The following is a 23,731-nucleotide window of genomic DNA, read 5'->3' as shown; positions in this document are numbered from 1 at the left end:
TGATAGTCCATACTTTGCCCAAGATTTGATGGCCCAAACCGGCGTTCAAAGTCACCCTCAGAATTCCCAGCGTTAAACGCCGGAACTGGCACCAAAATGGGAGTTAAACGCCCAAACTGGCATAAAAGCTGGCGTTTAACTCCAAGAAGAGTCTCTACACGAAAATGCTTCAATGCTCAGCCCAAGCACACACCAAGTGGGCCCGGAAGTGGATTTTTATGTCATTTACTCATCTTTGTAAACCTTAGGCTACTAGTTTTCTATAAGTAGGACCTTTTACTATTGTATTTTCATCTTGGTTTTTCTGGTTCCCTCTCTGGGGCCGAAGCCAATGATCACTCTTGTTCTTATGTATTTTCAACGGTGGAGTTTCTACACACCATAGATTAAGGTGTGGAGCTCTGCTGTACCTCGAGTATTAATGCAATTACTATTGTTCTTCTATTCAATTTCGCTTGTTCTTTGTCCAAGATATCACTTGTTCTTCAACTTGATGAATGTGATGATCCGTGACACTCATCATCATTCTCACCTATGAACGTGTGACTGACAACCACCTCTGTTCTACCTTAGATTGGGTGAATATCTCTTGGATTCCTGATACACGATGCATGGTTGATCGCCTGACAACCGAGTGCTCGCCTGACAAACGAGCCAGCCATTTCGTGAGATCAGAGTCTTCGTGGTATAGGCAAGAACTGATGGCGGCATTCAAGAGAATCCAGAAGGTCTAACCTTGTCTGTGGTATTCTGAGTAGGATTCAATGATTGAATGACTGTGACGTGCTTCAAACTCCTGAAGGCGGGGCGTTAGTGACAAACGCAAAAGAATCATTGGATTCTATTCCGGCCTGATTGAGAATCGACAGATGGATAGCCGTGCCGTGACAGGGTGCGTTGAACATTTCCACTGAGAGGATGGGAGGTAGCCACTGACAACGGTGAAACCCTTGCATAAGCTTGCCATGGAAAGGAGTAAGAAGGATTGGATGAAGACAGTAGGAAAGCAGAGAGACGGAAGGGACCAAGCATCTTCATACGCTTATCTGAAACTCTCACCAATGATATACATAAGTATCTCTATCTTTATCTTTCTGTTTTATTCATCATCTATACCCATTTGAGTCTGCCTGACTAAGATTTACAAGGTGACCATAGCTTGCTTCATACCGACAATCTCCGTAGGATCGACCCTTACTCGCGTAAGGTTTATTACTTGGACGACCCAGTGCACTTGCTGGTTAGTTGTGCGAAGTTGTGTTTATGCCATGGTATTGAACACCAAGTTTTTGGATTCATTACCGGGGATTATGAGAGTTGTGAAAAGTATTGTTCATAATTTCGCGCTATCAGAGACCATCGTCTCAACATAGCTTCAAACCACCGTACTCACAAGCTTCTTTTCACCATTCGCCAATGTATGATCCTTATCCGCCCCAACGCCAATCCAATTACTCCCAAGAACCACCACCACCCTATGCACCATGTCCATATCCATCAAGCCAAGAATCACAGGTTCACTTCAAAGAATCAGTAGACCAATTTCATACAACCCTTCATCAACTGGAGCAGGCAATAAATCAATTATCTTCCAGACGTTCGGACACCCAACAAACCCCCATGGCTTCATGTGGAGAACCTAATGAAAAGTGTAGCATGAAGAAGACACTAGAAGCTACAGTGGACATTATAGAGCATAACTTTGTATTAGAACAAGTAGAGGACGCTGTCATTAAAGAAGAAGAAGAGTTGGTTGAAGATTTAGGAGATGCTGAACCTCCGCCAGAATCCAAAGTTGTGGAGAATTCCGTCGAAGATGTTACAATTGATGCTAAGGAGGATGGTGCACAACCCCCAAAGCAAGTATCCTATGAAGAACTGGACGGAATAACTCAAGACACAAGTTTCCTTGATGATGATAATCACGAGTCAAGTTCTCCTAGTAATGAGTTTGCATCCGCAAGTGAATTATTTGAGACAGAAGAATCTTCCCCAAGTGAACACGAAGATGATGCTGAGGTAAATTTTTCTCAACCTCCAATCTATGACTTAAGCGATGATAAGGAAGAAATCAAAGACTCTGATCAAGACATGGTTGAAATTCAAGAAATTTGCAAAGAAGTGGAGGAATTCACAGAAGACCACAAGGGAGTAGAGCTTGCAGAACCACTGGAAACACCTATCCCAAGGCCATTACCACCCAATACAAACTTCAAGTGGGTAAAATCCTTAGCTTTTATCTTTACTTTTCCACTTGAATACGGTTTACTTGAAATAGATGGCCAGCTTAGAGCTCTTTGCGGCTTTAAGAGCAAAAGGGAAATGACTCGCACTCAACGCTGGTATGCAAGACTCAATGAGGTTTCACACTTCAAATTGAGGCGCAAGGATTGGTGTCAAGCTCGATTGAAAGGATCTCGGAAGCTGTTTGGTCACTACAGTGAGAATTTATGTTGCTCACCACCTGACTGGAAAAATGTAGATCAAGATAAAATTGGGTGTAAAAGTAAAGTTTGGGATCCTGGAATCTATTCTAACATTCAACACCCCGGAAGCCTTGAAGCCTGTTTGAACTCACCTAAGGGCTTTACATGCCTTGTTTGGGACCCCAGAGGCTGTTGGCATCCCAAACATTGGTGGAGATTTTTGGATGAATACAAGCACAAGCCACCAAAACAGGAAGCTCATCAACTGTCCAACTTAAGAACTTTAACCAAAAGTGCTAGGTGGGAGACAACCCACCATGGTATGATCGTTCCTTTTTTGGTTTTGTCTTTTTTTGAATTTTAATTGAACCTGGAATTGTGCATATCATTCATTGCATTCTGCATACTGCATGATAAAAAAAAGGGGGCACGTGACGCATCTGCGTCGTATATGCCTACAAGAAGAAAAGAAAATTGACCAGAGAGTCACGCGAGAGTGTGGCTGGAGGCGTTCCTCTGGCATAATTTGACCCACGCGACCGCGTGGATGACGCAATCGCGTCATTAGTGAAATGGCCTCCCCACGCGTCCGCATCAACCACGCAAACGTGTGGCCCTGAAATTCGACGTAAAAAGGGTGTATGGCAGTAACTTGAGCTGGAGTGGGGCTGGACTCCTGCTAGCAGCACAAGCCCTACCACGCATTCGTGTCAATCCCCATAATATGGCCTATCACGCGATCGCGTCCCCCACGCGATCGCGTCACCCTAAATTTTGGCAAGATGAGTTTCAAACAGAAAGTTGTGCGAGCGCGCGGCTGCCCTTGTGCTAGTAGCACGAATTCACTCGTGGTCGCGTGCCCCACGCGGCCGCGTTACATGACAATAGCGCCACCCGCGCAAATGCGTCACGCACGCGTTTGCGTTGCCTGCGCCGCACAGCTTATCCAGATCAGCCAAGATATCTTATCTTTTCTTCTCTAAATCTAAATCTTTTCTTTCCCTTCTTCATTCTTTCTTCCTCCTTTGTTCCTTCCTTTTTTCTCATCTCTTTAGCTTCTCATCCTTCTTTTCCTTCATTCTATTTTACTTACTTTATCTGCATACTTTAATTCATTACATATCTTTATTGGTGTTAAATTTTTTTTTCAATTGTTGTATCTTTTCTGGTATTATTTTGGTGCTTAGTGACTTGTTTTACAATGTTGGGTGATATTATTTTTCTGTCAATGTCAATCTTTTATGATCCCTGTATTTCTTTTGCATTGACATGAATTTATATTGTCTTTCATTATCTACTATCTCTTCCCCCATTTGTTGCAAATTTTGCATCTCTGGTATGCCATGTGCTTTTATTGTTTTCTCACTTGCATGTTGTAGCTACCATGTAACTGAGAATGTCACTATTTGGCATTAACCCAACCATATTTTATTTGTTTTCTATGCTTGTTTTTGGGTTACTTTTTCTCCTTTTTCTCTTCTTTCAGGATGGCCACCGAGGAAGGAAAAAGGAAAGCTTCTAACTGGGGAGACAAACAAGTCCATCTGCACAATCCTTGGAGAAAAGCATCAGTTGAAGCAACCCGTCCACTTGCACATCTTAGCATGCACCGAGGACAGTGCGATCTTTAAGTGTGGGGAGGTCGATATCGATCTCCGTGGGTTAGTCACCTTCTTCTCAACACCAATTTTTGTTTTTCATTGCTGCATTTGCATGTGTATTTGCATGTTTGTTTGATTTTTTGCATATATTACCATTTCTTGGTTGAAGTAATATTTTCTTTTTCAAGAAACTTTTTATAGTATTTCATTAATTTAAATTAAAAACTCTTTTGAAAAACTTGTTTGAAGAAATATTATTTTGGAACATGATTTAGAGCTCGAACACACAAAACCAGTGAGATTTTGAGCCTACTTGATTGGTTGTATTTTACCAACCAATATTTTATTTTTGGTGTGTGTTTCTCTCTCTAAAATTGTGATCTTCGTCTTGCTTAATTCTATATTTCCATTATTTGATGTATGCATGCACTTATATGATTGAGGCCTTGTTTCACTGAGCTTACATACCCATATGGCCTTACCTTTCATTATCCTTTGCAAACCAATGTTGAGCCATTTTACCCCTTTGTTCTTTACTTTAGCACATCATTAAATCTAAGCGAAAAACAATAATGTCCTTAATTTGAATCCTTGATTAGCTTAGACTAATGAAAGCACTAATAAATTAAGTGTGGTGAAAGTGGGTTTAGAAACATTAGGTTTGGGAATTGAGTATGTTAGACTTTGTGTGAAAATGTGAAAAATGTTAAGAACATGTTTATGTATTCAAAACCTTAATCATATGCATTAAAAAAAATTTTATTAAGAAAAGAAAAATAGAAAAAAAGGGCAGAAAAATAAAAAGGGGACTGGTGCGCGAAATTGTGATCACTACAACTTCATGATGACAAGTCATCTTAGCCTAGTTTCACTAGTCTTTTTCTTTTAATTTCACTTAGATTATGCACTTTCTTGAGGCTTAAGCAAGCTAAGTTAGGTAGATTTTCATGCTTCCTTTGATTAAACCAACCATATATGATTTAATGCAAATTCATGAGGTTTGATGCCATAATTAGTGCATATTAGGATAGAATGATCATCTCATGATTTCAAGCATAGCTTTGATGTGTTTGGTTGATTTATGATAGGTGAAGAAAGCTTGGAAAAGGATTGAAGTGAGAAGGAATGGCTAGAAGCTAAGATGAGACAATGAATCAAGGGAGATTGAACCAGGAACAAATGAAGTTGGAATTGAAGTTAGCCCCAACGTTAGCCCCTAACTTGGAGGCTAACGTTGGGAACTAAAATTGCTCCCAGAGGTTAGCCACGTTAGCGCCAACGTTAGCCCCTAACTTGGAGGCTAACTTTTGCATGAGAAATTGCTCCCAGGGGTTAGCCACGTTAGCGCCAACGTTAGCCCCTAACTTGGAGGCTAACGTTGGCATTTGAATTGTTTCCCAGGGGTGTGCAACGTTAGCGCCAACGTTAGCCCCTAACTTGGAGGCTAACGTTGGCGCCATTCCAACATGAAGCAAGGCCAACGTTAGGGACAAAGTTAGCCCCCTAACGTTGGCCCAAACGTGAAGTGCAGAGAATGGGGTTTGCTGCTAAAAAAAGTTAGCCATGAAGTTAGCCCCTAACTTTGAGGCTAACTTTAAAAACCCAACTTTGCAAAACTCACATCCGGTTCAATTGATTCACTTGGGTCTCTCTCCAAACTTCAAGAGCAATCAACCAAGGCCTCCTTCAACCCAATTCCATCAAGAGCAAAGGCCCAAACCAAGGCTTGAAGATCAATTGAAGAAGGTGTATAAATAGGCTAGAATTCAATTTGTTTGGGGGAGTTCTCTTTTTAGAATTTTGCTGAGAGCTTTCCTTGAAGTTTTGAGTTACAGAGTGATCTTTAGTTTCTTGTTTCGGGGGAAGGAGAAGTCCATTCTCTTCCTCTTAGCTTTCAATTTCAATTACACTTGTCTTGGATCTGGGGTTGGAGAATTGAAGGAATTCTGTTTCAATCTCACCTTAGATCTCTCTTTTGATTTACTGTTTAATTGAATTTAGCTTCCTGTTAATTGCTCTTCTTCTATTTCCCTTGCAATTTACAATTTCCTGGCTATTGTTCTTGTTGGATCTAGGAAGGCATTGAGATCTAGACTCAGTTTTCTAGTCTCTGGGTCCTGAGATCCAATTCTCACATTTTAAATTTTCTGCTCTTGCTTTACTTATTCATTTACTTTTCTGTTTTAACTCCGATCCAATCCCAATTCCCAATTATCCTTCTGTTCGATGCAATTTTACTTTTCCTTGTTTAATTTCTGCAAATCCAACTCCCAATTCCCTTTACAATTCAAGTCATTTACATTTCCAGCACTTTAAGATTTTGCAATTTACATTACTTGCTCTTTAAAGTTTCTGCCATTTAATTTCTTGTTCTTTAAGATTCAGCAATATACTCATTGCTCTCTTTACTTTCAATGCAATTTAAATTCTGCAACTCAATCAACCAAATCTTGATTCGCTTGACTAATTCAACCACTAAACTAAAATTGCTCAATCCTTCAATCCCTGTGGGATCGACCTCACACCCGTGAGTTTTTATTACTTGATGCGACCCGGTATACTTGCCGGTTAGATTGGTGTTATTTTGGGAGAGATTCTTCTCTCAACCTAAAATATCCCATCAAGTTTTTGGCGCCGTTGCCGGGGATTGATTAGATTGACAATGATTAAGTGAGGTGGTTATCTAGATCAAGCACTTTTTATTTATTTTTGATTAACCCACTAACTGTTTGATTTATTGTTTTAACTAACTAAAATTTCAATTTAGCAGTAAATTGAAACATCACTGGTTTGTGAATTCCTTTTGTTATGCTTGTATGTCAGGTACAAGAAGAAGCACACTAAACCTTCATGAACAAGATGAGAGGACTCTCAGAAGGTTAAGGAGAGCTGAAAGAGGAAAAAATATTGTTGGAGAAGAGGAATCTGAAGAAGAATTTCATGAGATGGAGGAACATTCAACTAATCCACCATGAGGAGCAAACAACAACAATGAAAATCCTCCTCAGAGGAGAGTTTTGGCTTCCTATACCTTTGCCAATCCTAGACATTGTGGAATCAGCATCTTGGCTCCAAATGTCAATGCAAATAATTTTGAACTCAAGCCACAACTCATCACTTTGGTTCAGAATAATTGCTCTTTTGGTGGAGGATCACTTGAGGATCCACATCAACACTTATCCACCTTCTTGAGGATATGCAACACTGTTAAAACCAATGGAGTACCTCCTGACAGCTACAAATTAATGCTATTCCCATTCTCTCTCAGGGACAAGGCTACACAATGGTTGGAATCATTTCCAAGAGACAGCATCAACAACTGGGATGACTTGGTAACCAAGTTCCTTGCCAAGTTTTATCCACCACAGAGGGTTATAAGGTTGAAGGCCGAGGTACAAACATTCACACAAATGGAGAATGAACCCATCTATGAGGCATGGGAGAGGTACAAAGCTCTAGTCAGAAAATGCCCTTCCAATATGTTCAATGAATGGGAGAAGCTGCAAAACTTCTATGAAGGCTTAACACTGAAGTCTCAGGAATCCTTGGATCACTCAGCTGGAGGTTCCTTGCAACTCATGAAAACTGCAGAGGAGGCTCAAGAACTGATTGATATGGTGGCCAACAATCAATACTTCTTTGCTCATCAAAGAAGTCGCCAACCATCACAGAGAAGAGGAGTAATGGAGCTAGAAGGAGTAGATTCAATCCTGGCTCAAAACAAACTAATGCAGCAGCAAATTCAACAACAATTTGAGCAAATGACCAAGAGGATTGACAACCTTCAAGTTGCAGCAGTCAACACTAGCCAACCATCAACCATATGGGGACAAAATGAAGAAGTTCAAGAAGAGCCACAGCAAGAACAAGTTCAGTATATGCATTCTAATTCAAATGAAGTTTATGGTGATACATACAACCCCTCATGGAAGAATCACCCCAACCTCAGATGGGGAGACACTCCAAACCACCAACAACCATGGCAGAGGAACTCAAACCAAAACAACCCAAGACACAATCAAAATTTCAACCAGCATCAAACCAACCAAAACACCTACAGGAAACCTCAAAATAACTACCCCAACCCCAACCAGTACCAATCCACTAATCAAAATTCCTATCATCTACCAACTACATCTCATAACCCACCACAAGCACCACTTGAACCCCAAAGAATCACCAACTTGGAATCTATGATAGAGAAAATGATGAAACTCCAAGAAATGACAAACAAAAACCATGAGGCATCCATAAAGAACCTAGAAAGGCAGATCGGGCAGATTTCCAAGCAAATGACTGTTGAGAGACCTTCAAGCTCACTGCCTAGTGACACAATCCCAAATCCCAAGGAGGAGTGCAAGGCAATACAATTGAGAAGTGGGAGAATATTGATGAACAACAACACTCCAAAGAAACAAAAAGAAAGCATCAAAGAACCAACAGAGAAAGAGAAGCAAACAAAAGCAGATCAAGCTGAAGAGCAAGTTGTGGTGCCAACCAAAAACAATGAGAAACTCAAAGAACAGGAGAACCAGCTACATAGCTCAAAGGAAAAGACTCAAGGAAAGCAGCAGATCGAAAAGCACCTCACACTTCCACTACCATATCCTCAGAGATTCAACAAGGAGGTTAAGGACCAACATTTCCACAAATTTCTTGAGATCTTCAAGAAGCTGGAAATCAATATCCCTCTAGCTGAAGCACTTGAGCAAATGCCTTTGTATGCCAAGTTCTTGAAGGACCTTATCAACAAGAAAAGAAGTTGGGATGAGAAGGAAATCGTATCACTCACTGAGGAATGCAGAGTATTGATTCAAAAAGGGCTACCTCCCAAGCTTGAGGACCCAGGGAGTTTCTTGTTACCCTGCACCATTGGGGAAGTGACCATCACTAAAGCAATGTGCGATCTCGGAGCGAGTATCAATTTAATACCATCCTCCCTGGTGAAGAAGCTGTTTATAGAAAAGGTCAAACCAGTACAAATGTCTCTGGAGTTGGTAGATAAGTCAATAGTGCATCCTAGGGGTGTAGTTGAAAATCTGTTGGTCAAGGTGGACAGCTTTATATACCCTGCTGATTTTGTGGTTCTAGAGTCAGACGGGGATGATAGTGATTCTGTTATATTGAGACGACCATTCTTGGCTACGGCTAGAGCCATCATAGACATAGAGAAAGGGGAGTTAACTCTCAGGATGCATGATCAGAGTGTCATCCTGAAGGTCTTACCAGAAGCACAGTTTGGTGAAAAAAAGAAAGACTCAATGGAAATTGATGAGGGAGGATCACAGCTGAAAGAAGAAAATGACAAGGAAAGTCACAGCAACACCCCAAGGACAAGGAGTGTGCAAATTAATGAAGAAGCTCCAGAAGATATTGGGATATTAGCCACAAAGAAGAGGGGTCCCCAAGAGAAGCCCATGACCAGAAAAGAAAGATCAACAAAAGGAAGGATGAAAAGCAGGAACAAGCCAAAAAAGGGGTGGAAGAATAAGAAGATTCCAACAGAAGGGCTTTCCAAAGGTGACAAAGTACAGCTAATATATCAACAGTTGGGGTCAAATCAACAAAACGAGGACTACTACACTGTCAGCAACATACTTTCATTAGAGCATGCTGAGATTGAACATCAGAAAACAAGGAAGAGGATCACAGTCAGAGGAGACAAATTGAGGCCCCACAAGCACCAACCACCATAAAAGAGAGCCTCAATGTCAAGCTAATGACAATAAAAGAGCGCTTCATGGGAGGCAACCCATGCTTTAAAATTCATGTCATTTTAAATTCAATAAGCTATGATCAGTTGAGCATGAACTCCCTTGCCTTTCATGAACAGGATCATTAATTGCATGCATTGTCTAAAGTTGGTATGCTTTCAAGCAATAATTCTGTTTTACATGCTTAAAGTGTCTTGATAAAGCATATAGCCAAATACTAAGTTTGGTGTTCACATAACTTCATGAAAGATAGGAATTCATGCATCAATAATCATACAAGAGTTATTTTCAAAAATCTTATAAAAAGAAAAATCCTTTTCGGTAATGAAGGCATCAATTGTGAAGCACCTTTTGTCAAGAAACAAGTTTGGTGTCCATCAAACTTTGATGCACCAATTTAAGAAACACAATTGATCCTTCATGAAAAAAAAAGAGAGAAAAAGAAAGTGAACCAAAAACAATTCTTATGAACATTTGACATGTGAATTACACTAATTGGAGGAAGAAACTTATTTTCTTTGCACATGACCAAACATTAAGTTTGGTGTCCTCCTAAGAGAGTGTCACGGCTCAAATAGTGTGGGGATTGATGGTTCACAAATTTTTATAAAAAGAATAACACTAGCCACGGTTAAATGAGCTAATGTGTGTTGTCTTGTTGTGATGATTAGGTGGTCAAAGAATCTTCAATGAAAGAGACAAGACAAAGGAAAAGCATAGCATGAGGACAAAATAACATCACATCAAAAAGAGAATCTGCCATTCCTCATAAGTTGGTCACGGCAAAGGCAAGGCAAGGAGCATATCTTGTCTTCATTCACCTTTTCATGCATACCGTTGATTCCCATGAGTCCAAGTTCACCCTAGCCTTTCATTGCTCATTTAAAAAGTTCACTACCTTTTAGCCATGCACATAACCGAATCCTTGTGGCATTGAAACCTCAATTCTTTCATCATTCATCATAAGCTACACTTCTTCATCAATCCTTACCCCAACCAATTCGGTCTCACCTTTTTGTGCTCCAAACTCACGTTAAACTCCCCAACACTCTTCACACCCCCTCTAACCTTACAACACTCCACCAACTAAGTGATCATGGCCTCCTCATCAAGAACCAAACGAAGAAAAGGAAAAGAACCTATGGTGGAGGAGAACACCCGTGAATATGACCGTTGGAGATTCAAGTCTTCATACCATCAATTTCAAATGGAGTGGATGAACGACAAGAAGATCTATCCAGAAATTCCATTCTTATTTCCGGATGATGAATGTCAAGAAATGAAGAAAAAAATCCAAAAGAGAAGGTGGGAGGAGCTTACCTCACCAGATACCCGAATCAATGCCAATATTGTAACAGAATTCTATGCCAATGTCCCAAGGCTTGACTTGCGTGAGCCACCAACATACAAGAGCTATGTGCGGGGAGTGGAAGTAGATTTTAGCTCAAATGCAATCAAGAAAGTCTTGGGGCTAAAGTCAGTCCGCTTTAATGAACCAGGATACCAACAAAGGTTGAATGAGGAGCAGGATTATGATGAGATTGCTAGAGACATTTGTGTAGAGAACTCCGAATGGGAAGGATCTGGGAAGAACCGATATAAGTATTTGAAGAGATGTGACCTCATCCCGGAAGCCAAAGGATGGTATGAGCTGATGAAAAGATCAATTCTGGGCACAGTAAACACCTCAGAAGTTAACAAGGAGAGAGCTGTGATGTTGCATTGCATCATGGTAGGAGGAGAGATCAAAGTCCATGAGATCCTTGCAAAAGATATCCAACGGATTGCTGAGAAGAATGCATCCGGATCTTGGTTGTACTATCCAAGTACCATTTGGAGGCTGTGTGTGAAGGCTAAAGTACCACTGGAAGATGAAAATCCAAAGTGGGTAAGCCAAGGCTTACCCATAACCATTGGAAGAATGACAACGACTCTTGAAGAACACCATGGCCGAAGACCAAGAAGGCAAAGAGAAGAAGCAATGGAAGAAGATGAGCCACAACAAGAAGATGAGCCACAACCAGAAGAAGAATCACAAGAGGAGGAGGAACAGCCACACTTTGTCCCACATGGCAATATGGATATGACTCAAATGCAAGAAGCAATTGGAAGACTGTCACACCAATACACAAGAATTCAAGAAAGGCAAGAAACGTACCATTCACAATACTTGAAGCATCACCAAGAACAAAAAGAATGGCAGCTGGCAATGATGAACCGACAAAATGAGTTTGAGTCAAAATTTATTGCAATGCAAGAGGAGCATGCCTTTCAATCTTATGAGGCATTTGGGAAGTTAGTACAAACGCAGGCTGAAACCTTGAGAGCTCTCAATGAGTCTGCAGCCCTCAAAGATGCAAGGTATGAGGTCCAAGCAGATTACAATATTAACAGTCAAATCAAACTGAACTATATTAGAGATCATCTGCACAACATGGAGCCAGCGTTCCCAACATTTGACGAGTACTTCAAAGAGAAAAGTGAAATAGAAGTAAGCAAAGCCGTGATGCTTGAAGATAGAGTAGAGGAGGCGATGAACAAAGCTGGGTTTTGGCGGGGCCAACAGGCAACAAACAAGGACACAGGGAACAACAACAACCAAGTATATGAAAGAAGAAAGAAAAAGCATGACAAATAAAAGGTGGACCTGTTCCTTATTCATCACTACAAAGAAAAAGCATGCATTCTGTTTATTTGAAGTGTCCTTGCATCTTTAAGTTGTCATTTTAATAGTCTTTGCATTATGTGTGTTTGCCTTAAAATAAGTAAGCTAGTCTAAGAGTATGCTTGTGTGTTTACTTTCACTTAACAAGAAGAATGTCTGTCCCCTGCATCTTTAATTCAATAAAAGAAATGTTTGAATGTGAAATGAGATTATTCATTGTTAGAAAGAAGTAGAATAATAGTAAGTGGTGGTATGTGTGTGATTGTATAAAAACTCACTTTAGTGAATAAAGGGCTAGGATGTCTTTTTCGAAGCATAAAGTGACTTGCTGTCTATGAATCTCAATAAAGAAAATCCTTGGTTCAAAAGAAAAACAAAAAGAAAGAAAGAAAAGAAATAGCCAAAAGATGGCAGAACCAAAGAAAATAAAAAAAAGAAACAAGGCTAGACACCAATAGCTTGAACCTCCACAAATATATGCCTGTGGTGTCTGTGTATTAGGATCTGCTTGGACTACTAAGCTCTTTGGAGTGCTTCAACACTCGGTGACTTGGATTAACTAATCCGGGATCATCAGCTGAAAATCCACTATCAAGAGCAACCTAACTACAAGACATTTAGTAACCAAAACAAAAGGTGCTGGGCATCAATGTTTAAGAGGAAAGGTGAGCCAAGTGTCCATGGTGAATAATGTGTCAAGTATGCAGAAAAGAAAATGAACTTGTTACACATGACACTCAACTAAAGCTTTGAACAAAGTAAATAGCCAAGGATGAAGAAATAATGAGAGGGCATAGCAGTAGGGTGCTTGAAACTTGAAGGAGACTTTCTAAGCCTAAGAATCAATAAGGAGTGAGCATTGCATATCCACACAAAATCCCATGAACTTCCAAATAACTTTCTGCTAGCATGAACATTCTCTTCCACTTCATTCTTTCTTCTTAATAAGTCATTTCTTGCTTGGGGACAAGCAAGCTTTAAGTTTGGTGTTGTGATGACAAGTCATCTTAGCCTAGTTTCACTAGTCTTTTTCTTTTAATTTCACTTAGATTATGCACTTTCTTGAGGCTTAAGCAAGCTAAGTTAGGTAGATTTTCATGCTTCCTTTGATTAAACCAACCATATATGATTTAATGCAAATTCATGAGGTTTGATGCCATAATTAGTGCATATTAGGATAGAATGATCATCTCATGATTTCAAGCATAGCTTTGATGTGTTTGGTTGATTTATGATAGGTGAAGAAAGCTTGGAAAAGGATTGAAGTGAGAAGGAATGGCTAGAAGCTAAGATGAGACAATGAATCAAGGGAGATTGAACCAGGAACAAATGAAGTTGGAATTGAAGTTAGCCCCAACGTTAGCCCCTAACTTGGAGGCTAACGTTGGGAACTAAAATTGCTCCCAGAGGTTAGCCACGTTAGCGCCAACGTTAGCCCCTAACTTGGAGGCTAACGTTGGCATGAGAAATTGCTCCCAGGGGTTAGCCACGTTAGCGCCAACGTTAGCCCCTAACTTGGAGGCTAACGTTGGCATTTGAATTGTTTCCCAGGGGTGTGCAACGTTAGCGCCAACGTTAGCCCCTAACTTGGAGGCTAACGTTGGCGCCATTCCAACATGAAGCAAGGCCAACGTTAGGGACAAAGTTAGCCCCCTAACGTTGGCCCAAACGTGAAGTGCAGAGAATGGGGTTTGCTGCTAAAAAAAGTTAGCCATGAAGTTAGCCCCTAACTTTGAGGCTAACTTTAAAAACCCAACTTTGCAAAACTCACATCCGGTTCAATTGATTCACTTGGGTCTCTCTCCAAACTTCAAGAGCAATCAACCAAGGCCTCCTTCAACCCAATTCCATCAAGAGCAAAGGCCCAAACCAAGGCTTGAAGATCAATTGAAGAAGGTGTATAAATAGGCTAGAATTCAATTTGTTTGGGGGAGTTCTCTTTTTAGAATTTTGCTGAGAGCTTTCCTTGAAGTTTTGAGTTACAGAGTGATCTTTAGTTTCTTGTTTCGGGGGAAGGAGAAGTCCATTCTCTTCCTCTTAGCTTTCAATTTCAATTACACTTGTCTTGGATCTGGGGTTGGAGAATTGAAGGAATTCTGTTTCAATCTCACCTTAGATCTCTCTTTTGATTTACTGTTTAATTGAATTTAGCTTCCTGTTAATTGCTCTTCTTCTATTTCCCTTGCAATTTACAATTTCCTGGCTATTGTTCTTGTTGGATCTAGGAAGGCATTGAGATCTAGACTCAGTTTTCTAGTCTCTGGGTCCTGAGATCCAATTCTCACATTTTAAATTTTCTGCTCTTGCTTTACTTATTCATTTACTTTTCTGTTTTAACTCCGATCCAATCCCAATTCCCAATTATCCTTCTGTTCGATGCAATTTTACTTTTCCTTGTTTAATTTCTGCAAATCCAACTCCCAATTCCCTTTACAATTCAAGTCATTTACATTTCCAGCACTTTAAGATTTTGCAATTTACATTACTTGCTCTTTAAAGTTTCTGCCATTTAATTTCTTGTTCTTTAAGATTCAGCAATATACTCATTGCTCTCTTTACTTTCAATGCAATTTAAATTCTGCAACTCAATCAACCAAATCTTGATTCGCTTGACTAATTCAACCACTAAACTAAAATTGCTCAATCCTTCAATCCCTGTGGGATCGACCTCACACCCGTGAGTTTTTATTACTTGATGCGACCCGGTATACTTGCCGGTTAGATTGGTGTTATTTTGGGAGAGATTCTTCTCTCAACCTAAAATATCCCATCACTTCACACAACTAACCAGCAAGTGCACTGGGTCGTCCAAGTAATACCTTACGTGAGTAAGGGTCGATCCCACGGAGATTGTTAGCATTGAAGCAAGCTATGGTCATCTTGTAAATCTTAGTCAGGCAAACTCAAATGTATATGATGATGAACGAAAATAACATAGAAGATAAGGATAGTGATACTTATGTATATCATTGGTGTAAGAGCTTCAGACAAGTGTATGAAGATGCCTTCCCTTCCGTCTCTCTGCTTTCCTACTGCCTTCATCCAATCCTTCTTACTCCTTTCCATGGCAAGCTCGTGTAGGGTTTCACTGTTGTCAGCAGCTACCTCCCATCCGCGCAGTGAAAGCTAATACACGCACTCTGTCACAGTACTGCCAATCACCGGTTTGGTTCCCTCCCCTACCGGAATAGAATCACTCTTTTGCGTCTGTCACTAACGCCCAGTAGGTTACAGGTTTGAAGCACGTCACAGTCATTCAGTCATTGAATCCTACTCAGAATACCACAGACAAGGTTAGACCTTCCGGATTCTCTTGAATGCCGCCATCAGTTCTTGCCTATACCACGAAGACTCTGATCTCACAGAATGGCTGGCTCGTTTGTCAGGCGAGCACTCGGTTGTCAGGCGATCAACCATGCATCATGCAATCAGAAATCCAAGAGATATTCACTAAGCCTCAGATGCTTGTAGAACAAGAATGGTTGTCAGTCACCTTGTTCATGGGGTGAGAATGGTGATGGGCGTCAATCATCACCTTCATCATGTTGAAGAACAAGTGATATCTTGGTAAAAGAACAAGCGGAATTGAATGGAAGAACAATAGTAATTGCATTAATACTCGAGGTACAGCAGAGCTCCACACCTTAATCTATGGTGTGTAGAAACTCCACCGTTGAAAATACATAAGAACAAGGTCTAGGCATGGCCGAATGGCCAGCCTCCCAAAGAGGGTTCAATCATAAAAACATGATCAAAAGGCTCTCTCTAATACAATAGTAAAAGGTCCTACTTATAGAAAACTAGTACATAGATGAGTAAATGACATAAAAATCCACTTCCGGGCCCACTTGGTGTGTGCTTGGGCTGAGCAATGAAGCAATTTCGTGTAGAGACTCTCCTTGGAGTTAAACGCCAGCTTTAGTGCCAGTTTGGGCGTTTAACTCCCAATTAGGTGCCAGTTCCGGCGTTTAACGCTGGAATTTCTTGAGGTGACTTTGAACGCCGGTTTGGGCCATCAAATCTTGGGCAAAGTATGGACTATTATATATTGCTGGAAAGCCCAGGATGTCTACTTTCCAACGCCGTTGAGAGCGCGCCAATTGGTCTTCTGTAGCTCCAGAAAATCCACCTCGAGTGCAGGGAGGTCAGAATCCAACAGCATCTGCAGTCCTTTTGAGTCTCTGGATCAGATTTTTGCTCAGGTCCCTCAATTTCAGCCAGAAAATACCTGAAATCACAGAAAAACACACAAACTCATAGTAAAGTCCAGAAAAGTGAATTTTAACTAAAAACTAATAAAAATATAATAAAAACTAACTAGATCATACTAAAAATCTACTAAAAACAATGCCAAAAAGCATACAAATTATCCGCTCATCACAACACCAAACTTAAATTGTTGCTTGTCCCCAAGCAACTGAAGATCAAATAAGATAAAAAGAAGAGAATATGCAATGAACTCCAAAAACATCTATGAAGATCAGTATTAATTAGATGAGCGGGGCTTTTATCTTTTTGCCTCTGAATAGTTTTGGCATCTCACTCTATCCCTTGTAATTCAGAATGATTGGCTTCCTTAGGAACTTAGAATCCAGATAGTGTTATTGATTCTCCTAGTTAAGTATGATGATTCTTGAACACAGCTACTTATTGAGTCTTGGCTGTGGCCCAAAGCACTCTGTCTTCCAGTATTACCACCGGATACATACATGCCACAGACACATAATTGGGTGAACCTTTTCAGATTGTGACTCAGCTTTGCTAAAGTCCCCAATTAGAGGTGTCCAGGGTTCTTAAGCACACTCTTATTTGCCTTGGATCACAACTCTTATTCTTTCTTTTTCTTTCTTCTTTTTTTTTTTGGTTTTTTTTTTTCTTTTCGGTCTTTTTTTTTCTGCTTTTTCTTGCTTCAAGAATCATTTTTAATGATTTTTCAGATCCTCAGTAACATGTCTCCTTTTTCATCATTCTTTCAAGAGCCAACATTCATGAACCACAAGTTCAAAAGACATATGCACTGTTCAAGCATACATTCAGAGAACAAAAGTGTTGCCACCACATCAAAATAATTAAACTATTATAAAATTCAGAATTCATGCAATTCTTTCCTTTTCAATTAAGCACGTTTTTATTAAGAGAGGTGATGGATTCATAGGACATTCATAACTTTAAGGCATAGACACAAAGACACTAATGATCACAAGACACAAACATGGCTAAACATAAGGCATAAAAATCGAAAAACAGAAGAATAAAGAACAAGGAAATCAAGGAACGGGTCCACCTTAGTGATGGCGGCTCTTTCTTGCTCTTGAAGATCCTATGGAGTGCTTGAGCTCCTCAATGTCTCTTCCTTGTCTTTGTTGCTCCTCCTTCATGATTCTTTGGTCTTCTCTAATTTCATGGAGGAGAATGGAGTGTTCTTGATGCTCCACCCTTAGTTGTCCCATGTTGGAACTCAATTCTCCTAGGGAGGTGTTTAATTGCTCCCAATAATTTTGTGGAGGAAAGTGCATCCCTTGAGGAATCTCAGGGATCTCATGGTGAGAGGGGTCTCTTGTGTACTCCATCCTTTTCTTGGTGATGGGCTTGTCCTCATCAATGGGGGTATCTCCCTCTATGTCAACTCCAACTGAATAACAGAGGTGACAGATGAGATGAGGAAAGGCTAACCTTGCCAAGGTGGAGGTCTTGTCCGCCACCTTATAGAGTTCTTGGGCTATAACTTCATGAACCTCTATTTCTTCTCCAATCATGATGCTATGAATCATGATGGCCCGGTGTATGGTAACTTCGGACCGGTTACTAGTGGGAATGATTGAGCGTTGTATGAACTCTAACCATCCTCTAGCCACGGGCTTGAGGTCATGCCTTCTCAATTGAACCGGCTTTCCTCTTGAATCTTGCTTCCATTGTGCGCCCTCTTCACATATGGTTGTGAGGACTTGGTCCAACCTTTGATCAAAGTTGACCCTTCTAGTGTAAGGATGCTCATCTCCTTGCATCATAGGCAAGTTGAACGCCACCCTCACACTCTCCGGACTAAAATCCAAGTATTTCCCCCGAACCATAGTGAGATAATTCTTGGGATTCGGGTTCACACTTTGGTCATGGTTCTTGGTGATCCATGCATTGGCATAGAACTCTTGAACCATCAAGATTCCGACTTGTTGAATGGGGTTGGTGAGTACTTCCCAACCTCTTCTTTTTTGATCTCATGGCGGATCTCCGGATATTCACCCTTTTTGAGTGAAAAGGGGACTTCGGGGATCACCTTCTTCAAGGCCACAACTTCATAGAAGTGGACTTGATGCACCCTTGAGAGGAATCTATCCATCTCCCATGACTCGTAGGTGGAAGCTTTTGCCTTCTCTTTCCTCTTTCTAGAGGTTTCTCCGGCCTTGGATGCCATAAACGGTTATGAAAAAGCAACGCTTTTACCACACCAAACTTAGAATGTTTGCTCGTCCTCGAGCAAAAGAAGAAATAATAGATTAGAAGAAGAAGAAATGAGGAAGAGGGGGAAGGTTTGTGTGTTCGGCCAATAAGGGAAAGAAAGGGTGTTTAGGTTGTGTGAAAATGAAGGGTTGAAGAAGGGTATATATAGGAGAGAGGGGTGTAATGGTTCGGCCATGGAGGGTGGGTTTGGGAGGGAAAGTGGTTTGAATTTGAAGGGTGAGGTTGGTGGGGATTTATGAAGGATGGATGTGAGTGGTGAAGAGAAAGATGGGATTTGATAGGTGAAGGGTTTTTGGGGAAGAGGTATTGAGGTGATTGGTGAGTGGGGGAAGAAGAGAGAGAGGGATGGTGGGGTCCTGTGGGGTCCACAGATCCTGTGGTGTCAAGGAAAAGTCATCCCTGCACCAAATGTTGCTCAAAATCACGTTTTGAGCTATTTCTGGCGTTAAACGCCGGGCTGGTGCCCATTCCTGGCGTTGAACGCCAGGTTGTTGCCCTTTACTGGCGTTTAACGCCAGTCTGGTGCCCCTTTCTGGCGTTAAACGCCCAGAATGGTGCCAGACTGGGCGTTAAACGCCCAACAGCTAGCATTACTGGCGTTTGAACGCCAGCTTCTTCTCCTCCAGGGTGTGCTGTTTTTCTTCCTGTTTTCATTCTGTTTTTGCTTTTTCATTGTTTTTGTGACTTCTTATGATCATCAACCTACAAAAAAGATAAAATAACAAAAGGAAATAGTTAACTATAAAACATTGGGTTGCCTCCCAACAAGCGCTTCTTTAATGTCATTAGCTTGACAGAGGACTCTCATGGAGCCTCAGAAATGCTCAGAACCGTGTTGGAACCTTCCAACACCAAACTTAGAGTTTGAATGTGGGGGTTCAACACCAAACTTAGAGTTTGGTTGTGGCCTCCCAACACCAAACTTAGAGTTTGACTGTGGGGGCTCTGCTTGGCTCTGTTTTGAGAGAAGCTCTTCATGCTTCCTCTCCATGATGATAGAGGGATGTCCTTGGGCCTTAAACACCAAGGATTCTTCATTCACTTGAATGATTAACTCTCCTCTATCAACATCAATCACAGCTTTTGCTGTGGCTAGGAAGGGTCTGCCAAGGATGATGGATTCATCCATGCACTTCCCAGTCTCTAGGACTATGAAATCAGTAGGAATGTAATGGTCTTCAATCTTCACCAAAACATTCTCTACAAGTCCATGAGCTTGTTTTCTCGAATTGTTTGCCATCTCTAATGAGATTCTTGCAGCTTGCACCTCAAGGATCCCTAATTTCTCCATTACAGAGAGGGGCATGAGGTTTACACTTGACCCTAAGTCACACAAGGCCTTCTTGAAGGTCATGGTGCCTATGGTACAAGGTATAGAAAACTTCCCAGGATCCTGCCTCTTTTGAGGCAGTTTCTGCCTAGACAAGTCATCCAGTTCTTTGGTGAGCAAGGGAGGTTCATCCTCCCAAGTCTCATTTCCAAATAACTTGTCATTTAGCTTCATGATTGCTCCAAGGTATTTAGCAACTTGCTCTTCAGTGACATACTCATCTTCTTCAGAGGAAGAATACTCATCAGAGCTCATGAATGGCAGAAGTAAGTCCAATGGAATCTCTATGGTCTCATTTTGAGCCTCAGATTCCCATTGGAACTCAGAGGAGATTGGTACACGCTCACTGAGGTCTTCCTCAGTGGCGTCCTCCTCTTCTCTTTCCTCTCCATATTCGGCCATATCTATGGCTTTGCACTCTCCTTTTGGATTTTCCTCTGTATTACTTGGGAGAGTGCTAGGAGGGAGTTCAGTGACTTTCTTCCTCAGCTGACCCACTTGTCCTTCCAAATTTCTGATGGAGGACCTTGTTTCATTCATGAAACTTTGAGTGGTCTTTATTAGATCAGAGACCATTGTTGCTAAGTCAGAAGTATTCTTCTTAGAACTCTCTGTCTGCTGCTGAGAAGATGATGGAAAAGGCTTGCCATTGCTAAACCTGTTTCTTCCACCATTATTGTTATTGAGACCTTGTTGAGGTCTCTCTTGATTCTTCCATGAGAAATTGGGGTGATTTCTCCATGAAGAATTGTAGGTGTTTCCATAGGGTTCTCCTAGGTAATTCACCTCTTCCATAGAAGGGTTCTCAGGATCATAGGCTTCTTCCTCAGATGAAGCCTCCTTAGTACTGCTTGGTGCATTTTGCATTCCAGACAGACTTTGAGAAATCAAATTGACTTGTTGAGTCAATATCTTGTTTGAGCCAATATGGCATTCAGAGTGTCAATCTCAAGAACTCCTTTCTTCTGACTAGTCCCATTGTTCACAGGATTCCTTTCAGAAGTGTACATGAATTGGTTATTTGCAACCATTTCAATCAATTCTTGAGCTTCTGCAGGCGTCTTCTTCAGATGAAGAGATCCTCCAGCAGAGCTATCCAAAGACATCTTGGATAGTTCAGAGAGACCATCATAGAAAATACCTATGATGCTCCATTCAGAAAGCATGTCTGAAGGACATCTTCTGATTAATTGTTTGTATCTTTCCCAAGCTTCATAGAGGGATTCTCCATCCTTCTGTCTGAAGGTCTGGACTTCCACTCTAAGCTTACTCCATCTTTGTGGTGGAAAGAACTTTGCCAAGAAGGCATTGACTAGCTTTTCCCAAGAGTCCAGGCTTTCTTTAGGTTGAGAATCCAACCATATTCTAGCTCTGTCTTACAGCAAAAGGGAATAGCATCAGTCTGTAGACCTCAGGGTTAACCCCATTAGTCTTGACTGTGTCACAGATTTGCAAGAATTCAGCTAAGAACTGATGAGGATCTTCCATTGGAAGTCCATGGAACTTGCAATTCTGTTGCATTAGAGAAACTAATTGAGGCTTAAGCTCAAAGTTGTTTGCTCCAATGGCAGGGATAGAGATGCTTCTCCCATAGAAATCAGGAGTAGGTGCAGTGAAGTCACCCAGCACCTTCCTTGCATTGTTGGCATTGTTGTTGTTTTCGGCTGTCATGTCTTCTTCTTCTTTGAAGAATTCGGTCAGGTCCTCTAAAGAGAGTTGTGCTTTGGCTTCTCTTAGCTTTCTCTTCAAGGTCCTTTCAGGTTCAGGGTCAGCTTCAACAAGAATGCCTTTGTCTTTGTTCCTGCTCATATGAAAGAGAAGAAAACAAGAAAATATGGAATCCTCTATGTCACAGTATAGAGATTCCTTGAGGTGTCAGAGGAAAAGAAAAGTAGAAGACATAAGTAGAAAATTCGAACTTATCAAAGAAGATGGAGTTCGAATTTTGCATTAAAGAATAGTGTTAGTCCATGAATAGAAGGATGTGAGAAGAAGGGAAGTAATTTTCGAAAATTTAAGTAAAAGATTTTGAAAACATTTTGAAAAACACTTAATTGATTTTCGAAAATAAGAGTGGAAAAGAAATCAAGTGATTTTTGAAAAAGATTTTGAAATTAGAAATCAAAAAGATTTGATTGAAAACTATTTTGAAAAAGATGAGGTTAAAAAGATTTGATTGAAAAGTTATGGTTTTTAAAAAGATGTAATTGAGAAGATATGATTTGAAAACAATTTTAAAAGATATGATTTGAAAACAATTTGAAAAGATATGATTTGAAAATTAATGACTTGCCTAACAAGAAAAGATATGATTCAAACATAAAACCTTTCTTAATAGAAAAGGCAAAAAATGTTCAATCAAATCATTAATTGTTAGTAAGTATCTTTGAAAAAGGAAAGAAATTGATTTTGAAAACATTTGATTGAAAAGATATGATTTGAAAAAGATTTGGTTTTGAAAAACTTTGAAAACTTGAAAAAAAATTGATTTTGAAAACAAAATCTTCCCCCTAGCACCATCCTGGCGTTAAACGCCCAGAATGGTATACATTCTGGCGTTTAACGCCCAAAATGCTACCTCTTTGGGCGTTAAACGCCCAACCAGGTACCCTGGCTAGCGTTTAAACGCCAGTCTGCCTTCTTCACTGGGCATTTTGAATGCTCAGCTTTTTCTGTATAATTCCTCTGCAGTATGTTCTGAATCTTCAATTCTTTGTATCATTGACTTGAAAAGACACAAATTAAAAATATTTTTGGATTTTTAATAATCAAAATGCAACAAGAATCAATTAACAATGCATGCAAGACACCAATCTTAGCAGTTTGTGTGCTACTGACACTATATGAGACACATGAACACTCAAGTCAATAGAATTTAAAGATCAAAACAAGAAATATATGCATGGATTCGAAAAATATAACAAAAACATGCATTTGACACCAAACTTAAGATGAGACTCTAGACTCAAACAAGAAATATTTTTGGATTTTATGGTTTTGCAAATTTTTTTTTTTTTTGTATTTTTCGAAAATTAAGTGGGAAAAGGTATCAAAATTCTTAATGAGAATTCCAGGAATCAGTGCAATGCTAGTCTAAGACTCCGGTCCAGGAATTAGACATGGCTTCACAGCCAGCCAAGCTTTCAAAGAAAGCTTCGGTCCAAAACACTAGACATGACCAAAGGTCAGCCAAGCCTTAGCAGATCACTGCTCCAAAAGCAAAATTGATGAAAATCAACAAGCTCTTGAGGTGATAAGTTGGAACCTCGGTCCAATCAGATTAGACATGGCTTCTCAGCCAGCCAGATTTCAACAAATCATCATGAAACTCTAGAATTCATCTTCAAGAATTTCGAAAAAAAATAAATACCTAATCTAAGCAACAAGATGAACCGTCAGTTGTCCAAACTAGAACAATCCCAGGCATTGTTACCAAAAGCTTGCTCAAAACTTGAACAATCCCCGGCAACGGCGCCAAAAACTTGGTGCGCGAAATTGTGATCACTACAACTTCACACAACTAACCAGCAAGTGCA

General features: G+C 40.4%; 1 non-coding gene across 1 annotated transcript; it reads left to right on the top strand.

The window, feature by feature from the left end:
- Nucleotides 1-21,355: 21,355 nt before the first annotated feature.
- Nucleotides 21,356-21,463, top strand: LOC130953390 (small nucleolar RNA R71). The gene has a single exon (XR_009075561.1). It is a non-coding gene; the product is annotated as a small nucleolar RNA R71 (small nucleolar RNA).
- Nucleotides 21,464-23,731: the final 2,268 nt, after the last annotated feature.

This window comes from Arachis stenosperma, chromosome 9 (genome assembly GCF_014773155.1).
Source record: "Arachis stenosperma cultivar V10309 chromosome 9, arast.V10309.gnm1.PFL2, whole genome shotgun sequence".
Taxonomy (NCBI): domain Eukaryota; kingdom Viridiplantae; phylum Streptophyta; class Magnoliopsida; order Fabales; family Fabaceae; genus Arachis; species Arachis stenosperma.
Note: the sequence above shows the minus strand (reverse complement) of the source record. Positions and strands in the feature narration are given on the sequence as shown.